This window comes from Berghia stephanieae, chromosome 11 (assembly GCF_034508935.2).
Source record: "Berghia stephanieae isolate SIO BIC M18660-M18661 chromosome 11, UCSD_Bste_1.3, whole genome shotgun sequence".
NCBI lineage: Eukaryota > Metazoa > Mollusca > Gastropoda > Nudibranchia > Aeolidiidae > Berghia > Berghia stephanieae.
In genome coordinates this window covers 22,156,085-22,170,110 of record NC_088370.1, presented here as the reverse complement: position 1 = coordinate 22,170,110, position 14,026 = coordinate 22,156,085, and positions in this window count along the sequence as shown.

Below are 14,026 nucleotides of genomic sequence, written 5' to 3'. Positions count from 1 at the left end.
TTCTATCCAAAATCTATGCAATGAAATGTTTTTAGACCAAAATGTTTGTAGTAGTAGTATCTGGATAACGTTTATGAACAAAGTATTATTTCTAACAAAAATATGTGAAGCAATAATTTTCCGACCAAATTGTCTGAAATGGACGTTTTCCAATCAAAATGTGAAAAGTAATAATGTTCTGATCCAATTATGAAATGAAAATATGATATCAAAAATTGTATGAAATTTAATTTTTCTGGTCGAAATGTGTAAAGTAAAAGTTTTCTGACCTAAATATAATGCTATTATGACCAACGTTTATGAGATCAGAATACATATTCTCTCCAAATTGTCATTCTGTCAAAAATTGTATGAAATTTAATTTTCTAATCAAAATGTGTGAAGTAAAAGTTTTCTGGCTAAAAATTGTATGAACGTTTGCCCTCAAAAATATATGAATGGTTTCTTGTCAAATATATGAAGTAAACAATTTTTAGGGGGTCAACATTTATATAATTAGATTATACTTTGACAAAATTATAGGAACTTCAAAACCACTGAAACAAAAGTTTTCAGGATAAAATGTATTAACGACATTTTCAGGCGAAATAAAACAGGCGGTCGGTTAAGGAGGTCAAGAGAGTTTCTTAAAGATCATTTGAAACCGCCTGTTTTATTTTTAAAAAACCTTCTTCAAATATGTACATTGGTCAGATAACTTTCAATTTATATATTTTGACTTGAAAATAGTTATCTTATAATTTTGAACAGAAATTGTTTTGCGTTGAGGACGAGAACACGTGCATTTGATAATTTTTGGGGGAAACACACACAAACACACACACACACACACACACACATACACACAAAACATTGATTTTATCATAGCAACAAAGTTCTTCTATACACATGTTGGTGAAAAATCTTACATTTCATACATTTTGGCTAGAAAACTTTAATTTCCTAAATTTTGATCCTAAAATTTTTATTTCACAGATTTTTTTGACTGATATTTTAAATAACACATTTCGGGCTATGAAACTTTAACTTCACACATTTTGGCCTGAAACCCGCTACATCGTACATTTTAGCTAGAAAAATGTTACTTCATATACTTTAGCCAGGAAACTTTTATTGTATACATTTTTGCAAGCAAACTTTTAATTCATGTGTTTTACCCGGAAAATCGTTACTTCATACATTTTGACCAGAAAGATAAAGTTTCATACATTATATGGACAGAACATTTTCATTTCATCAATTTTGGCCAGGAAATTTATATTGTACACATTTTGGCCAGAAAAACTTTTGCTTTTACTTTACAATATTTTTTTGGTCCAAAACTTTTTTTCACACATTAGGATAAAAAAAAAAACAAACAAACAAAAAAACCCAACCAAAACCTAGTTCATAAAATTTAGCTATAAACGTTATGTACATATATATTATCCAGATATAAAATATTACGCCATAAAATTTATCCTGAAAACTTTCATTTCAAACATTTTGACCAGAATATTTTTTTCTCATACATTTTCGCGTGTACAGCCTTCATTTCATGATTTCTTTTTCATTTTAAAACTCAATTTCATAGATTTTGAACAGAACAGTCTTATTTCGTAAATTTTGACCAGAAAACTTAAACTCTACAATTTTCTAGTCACAAAAATTTTACTTCACACGTAATTGCTTAGAAAACTTCCATTTTGGCATTTTTGTCAGATCACTTTTGTTTCCTGTATTTGGTGAAAAAACTTTTACTTCACTCATTTTGGGTCGACGTCTAGCACTTTATTACCCTAATTATATCTTTTGGGTTGGTTTTGGTTTTGGTTTACTAAACTACTAAGTAATTCAAGCGACCTTTGGCGCTAAAACATTGAAAAAGAGAGGGTTGCAATTCAAATGCAGGTTTGGTAAGCTGTTTTCTCATTGAAAATAGGTCGAATCTTACACGTTTTGGTGAGATTTCTATTTCATATCCCTTATCTTATCTTTTGGGTGACATTGACCTTGGTTTTGGTTTTGATTTACTAAACTACGAAGTGATTCCATCGACTTTCGGAGCTAAAAGAGTGAAACAGAGAGGATTGACCTTCAAATGCAGGTTTTGAATAACCTCTTCCAAAACCATTTAGGTTTTATAAGGAGTATTTTATATTGGAAATAGGTTGAACTAGGGTTTGAACTGTCTTGTTCAAGGATAGCCCGCACGCCTGTAGTTGAGGTTATTTGGCCCCTGCCGGGGAGAAGAACAAAGGTTTAATCATAACCTTTGTGGGATCGACATTAATCATGTCATTGATAATTTTAGACGGACGACTAAAAACGTTATACTTTAATGGTGACAAAATAAAATTGAAAATTATATCAAAACTGTGGGTGTCGTATCCGACATCGCACCTCTACAACAATTGTAGGACATCTCTGCTTCTGTCTGTGATAATATATGATCACCAGTCATATCTGCTATGTCTCTACTCTGTCGAGGGTAATTCTGCAGGGTTAGTAGTCAGCACTTTGAAAATTCAAAACTTTCAGCCTTTGTCAAATCCTCGAGAAGGTATCAAAAAGCGAAAGACATGGAAAAGTCTTATATTTTATAACGGTTTCAATAATTTATGATACAATACATTTACAGAAAAACTATTACTACACACGTTTTGTCCAAAAAAGTTTAATTTACCTTATGAAATTCTAGTAGAAAACATTTTATTTTCTCACATTTTGGTCAGAAAAAGATTACTTTACATCTTTTGGTCAGACAAATGTTACTTCGCAAAATTGGGCCTGTAAAATGTCGTTAATACAATTTATCCTGAAAACTTTTGTTTCAGTGGTTTTGTCTTTCCTACAATTTTGTCAAAGTATATTCTAATTATATAAATGTTGACCCCCTAAAAATTGTTTACTTCATATATTTGACCAGAAAACCTTCATATATTTTTGCGGGTAAACGTTCATATAAGTTTTAGCCTGAAAACTTTTACTTCACACATTTTGATTAGAAAATTAAATTTCGTATAACTTGGAGAGAATATGTATTCTGATCTCGTAACCGTTGTTCATAATATTATTATGTTTTGATCAGAAAACTTTTACTTTACACATTTCGACTAGAAAAAAAATAATTTCATAAATTTTTGACAGAAAATTTTCATTTCATAATTGGGCCAGAACATTATTACTTTTCACTTTTGCCCAGAAAACGTTTACTTTACGTATTGTTAACACAAAACGTTTACGTCACACATTAGGGTAAAAAAGAAAGCAATAACAAAACCTAGTTCATAAAATTTAGCTATAAACGTTATGTACACATATATTATTCAGATATAAAATATTACGCCATAAAAATTTTCCTGAAAAGTTTCATTTTAAACATTTTGACCAGAATATTTTTTCTCATACATTTGCGTGTACAGCCTTCATTTCATTATTTCTTTTACATTTTAAAACTAAATTTCATATATTTTGAACAGAACAGTCTTATTTCGTAAATTTTGACCAGAAAACTTAAACTCTAACTCTACAATATTCTAGTCACAAAAATTTTACTTCACACGTAATTGCTTAGAAAACTTCCATTTTGGCATTTTTGTCAGATCACTTTTGTTTCCTGTATTTGGTGGAAAAACTTTTACTTCACTCATTTTGGGTCGACGTCTAGCACTTTATTACCCTAATTTTATCTTTTGGGTTGGTTTTGGTTTTGGTTTACTAAACTACTAAGTAATTCAAGCGACCTTTGGCGCTAAAACATTGAAAAAGAGAGGGTTGCAATTCAAATGCAGGTTTGGTAAGCTGTTTTCTCATTGAAAATAGGTCGAATCTTACACGTTTTGGTGAGATTTCTATTTCATATCCCTTATCTTATCTTTTGGGTGACATTGACCTTGGTTTTGGTTTTGATTTACTAAAGTACGAAGTGATTCCATCGACTTTCGGAGCTAAAAGAGTGAAACAGAGAGGATTGAACTTCAAATGCAGGTTTTGAATAACCTCTTCCAAAACCATTTAGGTTTTGTAAGGAGTATTTTTTATTGGAAATAGGTTGAACTAGGGTTTGAACTGTCTTGTTCAAAGATAGCCCGCACGCCTGTAGTTGAGGTTATTTGGCCCCTGCCGGGGAGAAGAACAAAGGTTTACTCATAACCTTTGTTGGATCGACATTAATCATGTCATTGATAATTTTAGACGGACGACTAAAAACGTTGTACTTTAATGGTAACAAAATAAAATTGAAAATTATATCAAAACTTTGGGTGTCGTATCCGACATCGCACCTCTATAACAATTGTAGGACATCTCTGCTTCTGTCTGTGATGATATAGGATCACCAGTCATATCTGCTATGTCTCAACTTTGTCGAGGGTAATTCTGCAGGGTAAGTAGTCAGCACTTTGAAAATTCAAAACTTTCTGCTTTTGTCAAATCCTCGAGAAGGCATCAAAAAGCGAAAGACATGGAAAAGTCTTATATTTTGTAACGGTTTCAATAATTTATGATACAATACATTTACATAAACTATTACTACACACGTTTTGTTTTAAAAAAGTTTAATTTACCTTATGAAGTTCTAGTAGAAAACATTTTATTTTCTCACATTTTGGTCAGAAAAAGTTTACTTTACATCTTTTGGTCAGACAAATGTTACTTCGCAAAATTGGGCCTGGAAAATGTCGTTAATACAATTTATCCTGAAAACTTTTGTTTCAGTGGTTTTGAAGTTCCTATAATTTTGTCAAAGTATATTCTAATTATATAAATGTTGACCCCCTAGAAATTGTTTACTTCATATATTTGACCAGAAAACATTCATATATTTTTGAGGGCAAACGTTCATACAATTTTTAGCCAGAAAACTTTTACTTCACACATTTTGATTAGAAAATTAAATTTCATACAATTTTTGACAGAATGACAATTCGGAGAGAATATATATTCTGATCTCATAACCGTTGGTCATAATAGCATTATATTTAGGTCAGAAAACTTTTACTTTACACATTTCGTCCAGAAAAATTAAATTACATACAATTTTTGATATCATATTTTCATTTCATAATTGGATCAGAACATTATTACTTTTCACATTTTGATTGGAAAACGTCCATTTCAGAAAATTTGGTCGGAAAATTATTGCTTCACATATTTTTGTTAGAAATAATACTTTGTTCATAAACGTTATCCAGATACTACTACTACAAACATTTTGGTCTAAAAACATTTCATTGCATAGATTTTGGATAGAAAGTATTCATTTCATACATTTTTACACGCATACTTTTATTTTATAAATTTTGGTCAAAAAATTTTTACTTCACTCATTTTGACTACAAAACTTTTAATTTTTATTTTATTTTTTTTTTCACCAGACACTTTTCCTTTTTCTTACTATTTTGATCAAAAAACTTTAGTTTCATACATGTTCGTCATTAGTTTGTGTTTCATTAACTTCGACCTGAAAATGATTACTTCCTAAATGTTGGTAAGAAAATTTTAACCTCACATTTTTAACCAACAATTTTTTACTTCAAATGTTTTGGTTAGAAAACTTTTTGCTATCAAGCTTATATTTTATAAATTTTAGCTAAAAAACAAAAAAACAATTACATCACACATATTTTGGCTTTTAAAAATTAATTTCTTAAGTTCAATTGATACATTCTGTCCTGAAAACTTTTACTTAATAAATGTTGACCGTCTTGTAAATCGCCATTAGGGATTACTACACATTTGACAGATGTTTTTGTATGATATTACACTACCGCCTAAAAGACTGCACGTCTTACACATTGGGTGTTACTGATCATTTGGGCTATTATCTAAAAAAATATAGCAGCTGTTATGACAACGTTTCACTGGGCTAAAATATATTATCTGCTCAGATCGATAAAATTTGAGGAAAAAACACCTGCTGTTATCTAAAAGTGTTGTGGTATCAAATATCTAAAAACTTCGACAATGTTACTGGAGAAGTACAGTAAATATGTGTCAAACCCTGAAAATGTGCGTTAAAAATATTCATGGTTTAATGTCATAAATAGAGATAATGTATACCTGGTTCATAAAATTTACTATTCCTACACAACATTTTTGTTACATTTTCAATTAGGTTATGTCTTGGTATGATAACCATAATATAGGACATGGAGTGATGGAATTGTCTTTTCATTTTTTTTTCATCAATATCTCTTTCATGAAGTGAGTAACTGAGCAAGGACATGTTATTGTATTAAGTACTTGATCAATCAATATTGTGTATTGTAATGATTGTTGTGTTTCATTTATTTATTTCTTGCTGCGAAAAAAAATTCAAGTCCATGATACAAAACATGAAACTCGCCGCATGTTGAAAATGACGGGTACAAGTATTATGTCAGACAAGAATATTTTTATTAAAAAGCAATCACAGTTAAATAAGTCTGTGTGTTAAAAGTTGTTGGATTTTATAAAAGCTTTTGTCATCAATTCTTTTTAGTTTTGATTCAGATGTAAATTTTTCATTAACCCAATCAAAATGTTTCCAAAAATGATATTGGGTAAAGAGAATATGACTGTAAAATATGATATTGGGTTTAACTCGTGTGGACACATGGACATTGCTTATCGGTCGTATTTCTATTTAATTGATCCTACGTGAAATTTCAATGAAAACATTCACCTCCTAGGTATTGCTATTGAACCCATCTACTAGTCGTATTCACATAGTGAAGAGGCTTTAATTGGTCGATGGATAGATTGTCTAACTACCATACCAAAACGTCTTGATTTCGAATTCATGTTCTAATCTCTATACCGGAGGTTTCTACAATATCAACATTGTCTACGGGGATTGTATTAAGTGTATGACGTCATCTCATTTATTTTACCAGACCTAGACAAGAACGCTATCTACTTTAATTGCATTAAATAAAATTCTCCGTCGTCTTATTAAAAAAATAATAAGAAGAAATAAAGCAAATGGCATTTAAGACGGAAATCACAAACTACAAGACCCGCTTTAGAAAAATGACCCAAGAAAAAAAAACCAAACAACCATACATTATAATGCTTCCATCCCAGTACAGTGAATCACTGGAAAAACTACATAATTCTTTAAAATTGATTGTTTGAGACTACAAGGGTGACAGCAAACAGACACTTTGTTGCTTTATTCACCAATTAACCATGTGTCGATTAAAATATGGTGATCCCTTTCGTTGATAAGTGGTAAGGCGTTTAACTATTAAACAAAACTTCTCATGATCAAATCTGTATAGAGATATTACACCTATTTTACGTCAGTTTGAACCTATGATTATTAAAAAATATATCAACATTGATTACCGCGAGTAATATTAAGTGCGTGACATCGTGTTATTTCGGACATTTTCGTATTTAAGATTCACAGACATCAATAAATCAGGACAATGCAACTACTAAAGTGTCTGTGATTACGGTTTATTGAGTCCAGATCATAATTTGTTAATTTAAAAAATAGTCGTTTGGTATCATCGATTCTAAAATCCATTTTCAAAGTGAGGAGGAGAATATGAAGAAAGGGGATTGGACTGACTTGGTACCTACTTTAATCTGTTTTTCTATTAACAATAACCTGAATTGAATAAAAAGTGTTCATCATAATTTCAGTGTTGAGTTTGCTTCTTGAAACGAAACGAATGTATTTGTTACACCCTGTACTATCTTTGATTTATCTCTTCGTCGTTTGGTGGGTAAATTATCTTTACGGTCGCATAATTGGACACGGGTGATAATTATTTTTTAATGAACATTTATATAGCGCAATATCCACTAAAGAGGTTCAAAGCGCTTTAAAAAAGATCGCTGATGAACGACAACACGAAGCAAATAGAACGAGATATGTTAGGCGATATTACAAATTTTTTTTACCAACGCTGTCAAAGACCGGGTACTATCCTGAACACATTAGGAGAATGTGAGTAAAGAGCGAAATTTCAACATAGAACCAGACTCGAGAACACCTTAATGTGTGATAGAATCGGACACCGTTTAAATAATACGTTTTTTAAACACATATTTTAGGATTTGAACACAAGACGCTATCACCGTTCAAGCCAAACTATTTCCATCCATTCATGTTATCTATCAATCGATACAATACAACTCTATTGATTTACTACAACATCAACATTTAACAAACTATTCCAGTTGTCTATAGGATTCGAACCCTAAAATTATTATCTCTATACATAAAACATTTTAACTTATCAATCGCTAGAAAACAGATTTAATTTCACGCTAATTAAAGCGTTTCAAATTCGTAATATTTTACTCTTTCGCATTCTTATTCCATTATTCCACTCTTTTGCTCTTCTCCATTTCTCCTGAGCATCACTATACTACTTTTGTGGTTCATGGGGAAAAAGCTCTATGTCTATCATCATCATCATCATCAAGTGCCAGGCCTGTTGCAGACATCGGCGATCATGTCCCTCCAACCATATCTGTCCTCAGATCTTCTCAATAGCTCGATTCCTCTTCCTCTTCCACCAATCCATCCGTTCAGATTGTCAATGTAATCTATCCTCTGTCTCCCTCTTCTTTTCTTCCCAGCAACTTTACCCGTAAGTACAATCTTTTCAATTCCGTTTTTCCTATGCCTATATGTTGTGTTTAATCTATTGATTGTGTGTGTCAACGAGTGGGTGGTTATGTGTTCTTGTGGTATGACACTCGCTTTCGGATCGGAAGGTCCTGGGGTTCGAGCCTCGCTCGGCGCGTACTTGAGTCCTTGGAAAAGACTCTTTACTCACATTCTCTCACCGTTCTCAGCTGTAAAATGAGTACATGGCCGTCCACAGCGTTGTCTCTATTGGAAAAATTGCAATATCGCCTAACAGGCGTCATGTCTCTTTCTACATGTTACATGTTGCTGTTGGTCCGGGACCCTTTTTAAAGCGCTTTGAGGACATTAAGTGGATAGTTCGCTATATAAAAGATCTATTTATACTTTGAATTCTTATCTCTTGTCATGTTTACCTAAATTCCAATTTCCTGAATCTAGTTTGCTCCGACATAATACTAGATTGATCTGGTTGGCAACAATACATATACTACGGTGCCATGTTAGGATTTGATTGGCACCCGACGTTAAAAATAATTTTAAAAATTGAGCTTTTATATAGCGCAATATCCACTTAACGTGCTCAAAACGCTTTACAAGGCGTCCCTGGTCAACAGCATGTAGGACGGGACTTAACGCCTGTTCGGCGATATTACAATTTTCCGGACAAAGACAACGCTGTTAACGGTCAGGTACTCATTTTACATCTGAGTACGGTGAGAGAATGTGAGTAAAAGCCTTTTCCAAGGACTCAACTATGCGCCGAGCGCGAGGCTCGAACCCAGGACCTTCCGATCCGAAAGCGAGTGCCATAACACAAGACCACATAGCCGCCATGTTAGCATTTGATTGGCACCCGACGTTAAAAGGGTTAAATGAGACAGATGAAGACAAGTTCAAGAACCGGTTATTGACTTCTGTATGGAATTATGGTGAACTCCATGGTTTTACCAGTAAACTGCCGTACTCTAGAAAGACGTGTATTTAAAAATTTGGCCAGAAAACTCGTCCTTCTAATATTGATCGATAAAAATGATCCTCAACTTGGCAAAAACTCTCAAACCTGGGACTTTTGCGAGGTCGCAGGTCTGAGAGATTTGCCTAGACGAGGGTCATTTAAATCGATCGATATTTGAAGGACGAGTTTTCTGGCCAAACTCTTAAATACGCGTCTTTCTAGAGAAATTCTGGAGTTTACTGGTTATGTTAGCTGTCAATACAGGATTTTGAAATAAATGTTTGTGGATGTGTAATCCACCCCCTTCCCCCCCCTTGACCAGTATGTAGTATTAACCTCTTTTGATGCTCTTGGATTCCCCCCGCCACCCTCCCTCCTCGTCAACTACCTCCTCACCCCACTCCCACTCCCGTCCCTTGGTCACGTGTAAAGGGTCTTAACTTTGACGAGAAATAAAGTGGATGGAAAAGTCAGTGTCAGATTAAATCAGAAAATAGAAACATCACGATGTCAGAGAGTAATAAACAGAAATGAATATATAACAGCTTTCAAAATAGAACAAACTACCAAACACGGAACTTTTCGAGCTCAAAACCCTTCCTCAGCTAACAACAAAAAAAAAACAATAAAGACAGTCTATCTGGAATTTAGTAATGTATTTATGTCTTTATTGTCTTTTGTTGTTGGCTGAAGAAAGGTTTTGAGTCCGAAACGTTCCGTGTTTGGTATTTTGTTCTTTTTTTTTTTTAGCTGTTATATTAATTTCTGTTTATTACTTTTAACAGTCCACAGCTTCTAGCAACCTAGTATCATTTTGACTTGATGTCAGAGAGCCAAACTCCTTTTGATAGCTATCGCCAAGTTTTACCCTGAGAGTCGAGGCAGACTGATTTTTTAGCGATTTTTCTTTTCTTGTATATTTTTCTCTGCTTTTGTCTGGCACTGTGTTATAGCGTGGCCATCGTTAACTTATAGCCTGACACTGACCAAAAAATGACGTCAAAAGACAAGTCTTTGGCCACAAAAGTAAAATCGTGAGTTGTATTCAATAGTTCAACCAATGGAATCACTTGTTTCCTTGAGCTCTACTAACGACAACTCACTAGTTGGTGCAAAAACCTAAAAAAATGACGTCAAGCTATAAGTCTTAGAGGATTCTAGTGTCAGGCTATAATATGTTAACGATGGCTACGGTTATACACACTTTTTCGGATCTTTGTCTTACATAATGTGTCACTCCGATCACGCATGACAGTGCGGCTATGAGGTCTTGTGGTATGACAGTCTCTTTCGGACCGGAAGGTCCTGGGTTCGAGCCTCCTCGGTACATAGTTGAGTCCTTGAAAAAGACTCACATTCTCTCATCGTACTCAGGTGTGATATGAGTACCCGGTCGTTTACAGCGTTGTCTCTGTCCGAAAAAATTGTGTTGATTGGGGGTGAAAAGATCAACGTTTCAAAGACTGTGAAAAATTTGGGTGTCTATTTTGATTCAGAAATGAGAATGTCAGCTCACATTTCTGCTCTCTGTAAATCTTTATACTTTCAATTGAAGAAAATCAGTTCGATCCGTCAGTATATTGCAATTGGAACTAGATTATTGTAACTCGCTGCTTGTCAACTTGCCTCAGGCTTCTATTAAACAATTACAACTACTGCAAAACAGTGCAGCAAGATTAGTTTTTGGCAAAAAAAAATGTGATCATGCAACCCCTTTGTTGGCCTCTCTCCACTGGTTGCCCATTGAAAAGCGCACATATTACAAAGCAGCGTGTCTTGTTTATAAGTGTTTGGCTGGTATAGCACCGGCATATCTCACAGATCACGTGGTTATGTGTAAATTTGAAAATTACACTTTAAGATCATGTAATGACCAAACGAAAATTTCGGAAAAAAGATCAAGAACAAAATTTGGTGATAGATCGTTTGCTTGTTTCGGCCCCAAGATTTGGAATGAACTACCACGTGGTCTGAGGGAGTGCAAGTCTTTACCTACTTTAAAAAAGAATCTCAAGACACATTTTTACTGTATTTGTTTTTCTTGACTCTATATGAATCCTTGATTTGGCTATGAATTATTATTTGTTGTTGTTATTTTTTTCACTTAAAATTGATATTTATATTGTAAAGTGCCCAGAGCTTGTGTTTTACACGAGAATGAGCGCTATATAAATGTGTATTATTATTATTATTATTATTATTATTATTATTATTGTTATTATTATTATTATTATTATTATTATTATTATTATTATTATTATTATTATTATTATTATTATTATTATTATTATTATATCGCCTAACAGACGTCATGTCACGTCCTACATGTTAAGTATTGCTGTTGTCTAGGGACTCCTTGTAAAGCGCTTTAAGCACGTTTAGTGTATATTGCTCTATATAAAAGCTCATTAAGATACAGATTTGATACCATTGGTGACGCATTATCTCTATGTTAATTGGAGCGGATTCTATATTGTCATAAAATAAAGGGAGTTTCGGAACTTTGGCCTTCTTCAGGTCAACAAGAAAAGGAAATATGTTATATTCCATTCGCATTATAATTACATCATTATAGGTAAAATGTGTGAGTTTGTGTGTGTGTGTGTGTGTGTGTGTGTGTGTGTGTGCCTGCGTGCAAGGGACGGAAAGAGAGTGAGAGAGAGAGAGAGAAAGAGAGAGAGAGATAGAGAGAGACAAAGAGAGATATAAAGAGAGAGAAAGTGTGAGAGGAAGAAAGAGAGAGAGTGACAGAGACAGAGAGAAAGTGGGAGAACGGGAGAGGAAGAGTGTGTTTCAATAGTTCTGTAATATTATCCTTATTTTTCAGTTTATCAGGATTCAATCAGAATTGTTGATGATGAATGATGATGATGAAGATGATGATGATGATTTTGATGATGATGACAACGATGATGATGATGATGATGATGATGATGGTGATGATGATGATGATGATGATGATGATGATGATTTTGATGATGATCACAATGATATGATGATGATGATGATGATGATGATGATGATGATGATGATGATGATGATGATGATTATAATAATAATAATAATAATAATAATAATGATAATAATAATCACCCGATAATCTGATTGAGATATTTTAGTTATAGTGCGAGCTAATCTAAAACAATAACAACGATCTGAGTGACGTCAAATCCATTCGTTCTATTTGGATTTTTTTTTTAATTGTTTTTTTTTTTTTTTTGTTTTTTTGTTTTTTGTTTTGTTTATTTGGATGTCTACCAAAAGAGCGGAGAGGCATACCATAAGAGCGGAAAAACACGTACCAAAAGAGCGGAGGGAGTGGGCACAGGTGCGGCGCCCGATATCAAAGAAATGTACAAGATTACTGTAAACCTTATTTTTATTTATTGTTATTTGTTTGCCTAGTGTGTGGAAAAATCCCCCTCTGCATTTTATGGGCTTGGGACCAACACACAACGATATCTTTTACCGCTGTGAGGCTGCATTAGGATTTTTATTTGAGCTGAGTGTAGGTTAAAAATTGGTAAAATCTTGCAAGGGAAACTATTTACAAGGGTCTGTTGATAAAACTCATTGCCTTCACAAACTCAAATCTGGATCTTTGGCCTGTTTTTTTCTCACTAACGAGCTGTGCAACTTTCTGGTCTTTGGGCTGTTTTTTCGATTCTGCTTTTGATCTCATCTTGATATATGTCGTGGCCTGGAATTTGATTAGGGCGTCAGTGAGCAAGAACACGTTCGGGTGGGGGGCATAGAACTCCTTGTTCAGCATCGAGTGGAAAGACTCTGCTGCGTTGTTCGTTCTTTTCTGGCCTTTGGGAACAGAGGCCCACAGTGGAGGTGGAAAAGGACTTGAAGGTAGTATGTATGTTTGTAGCAGATAATCGGAGTAGTGGATCAACTTGGTGTCGTCTGGTTGGCAACTCATGAGGTCCATGGCGAAACTGTCCTCAACCTCCGACGGATCCAAAGACGAAAGTCCAAAAGTGTAGGTCAGCCACTTGCCAACCTCATTTTTTGTTTGAAACTCATTTCCGAGTCCCAGCTGCTGGATTTTCCTGTGAAGAGCCTGTCCCAGATGGAAGTTGCACGCTTTTACAATGACGTCTGGAATCAACGTTTTAAGCGCGGTCATGGCTGCTTTCTCAAAGTCCATGGAAAACTGTCTACACTGGAGAGAAAGTGATCTCTCACGGCACAGGGATAGGATTGCTTTCCACATGTTTTTGTAGGTTTCTTGAGTTTTTGATGGTAGCAAGCAAAATACAAGTGGGCAGTAGATGCCATTACTCAGACAGTGGATGGAGTAGATCTGACTGAACTGGGGAGGACAAGACTTGAAAGTTCCGTCAACAAATAGCTCTTCCACATGTGCTGAACACAGCTCTTTCAAGTTGCTGTCTGTTGAGAAAATGATTATTCCGGTGCCATCATCATTATGCAGGACAAACTTTTCACCTTTTGATGTGGTTGGATGAAAGTCGTTGTTCAGTATTCTG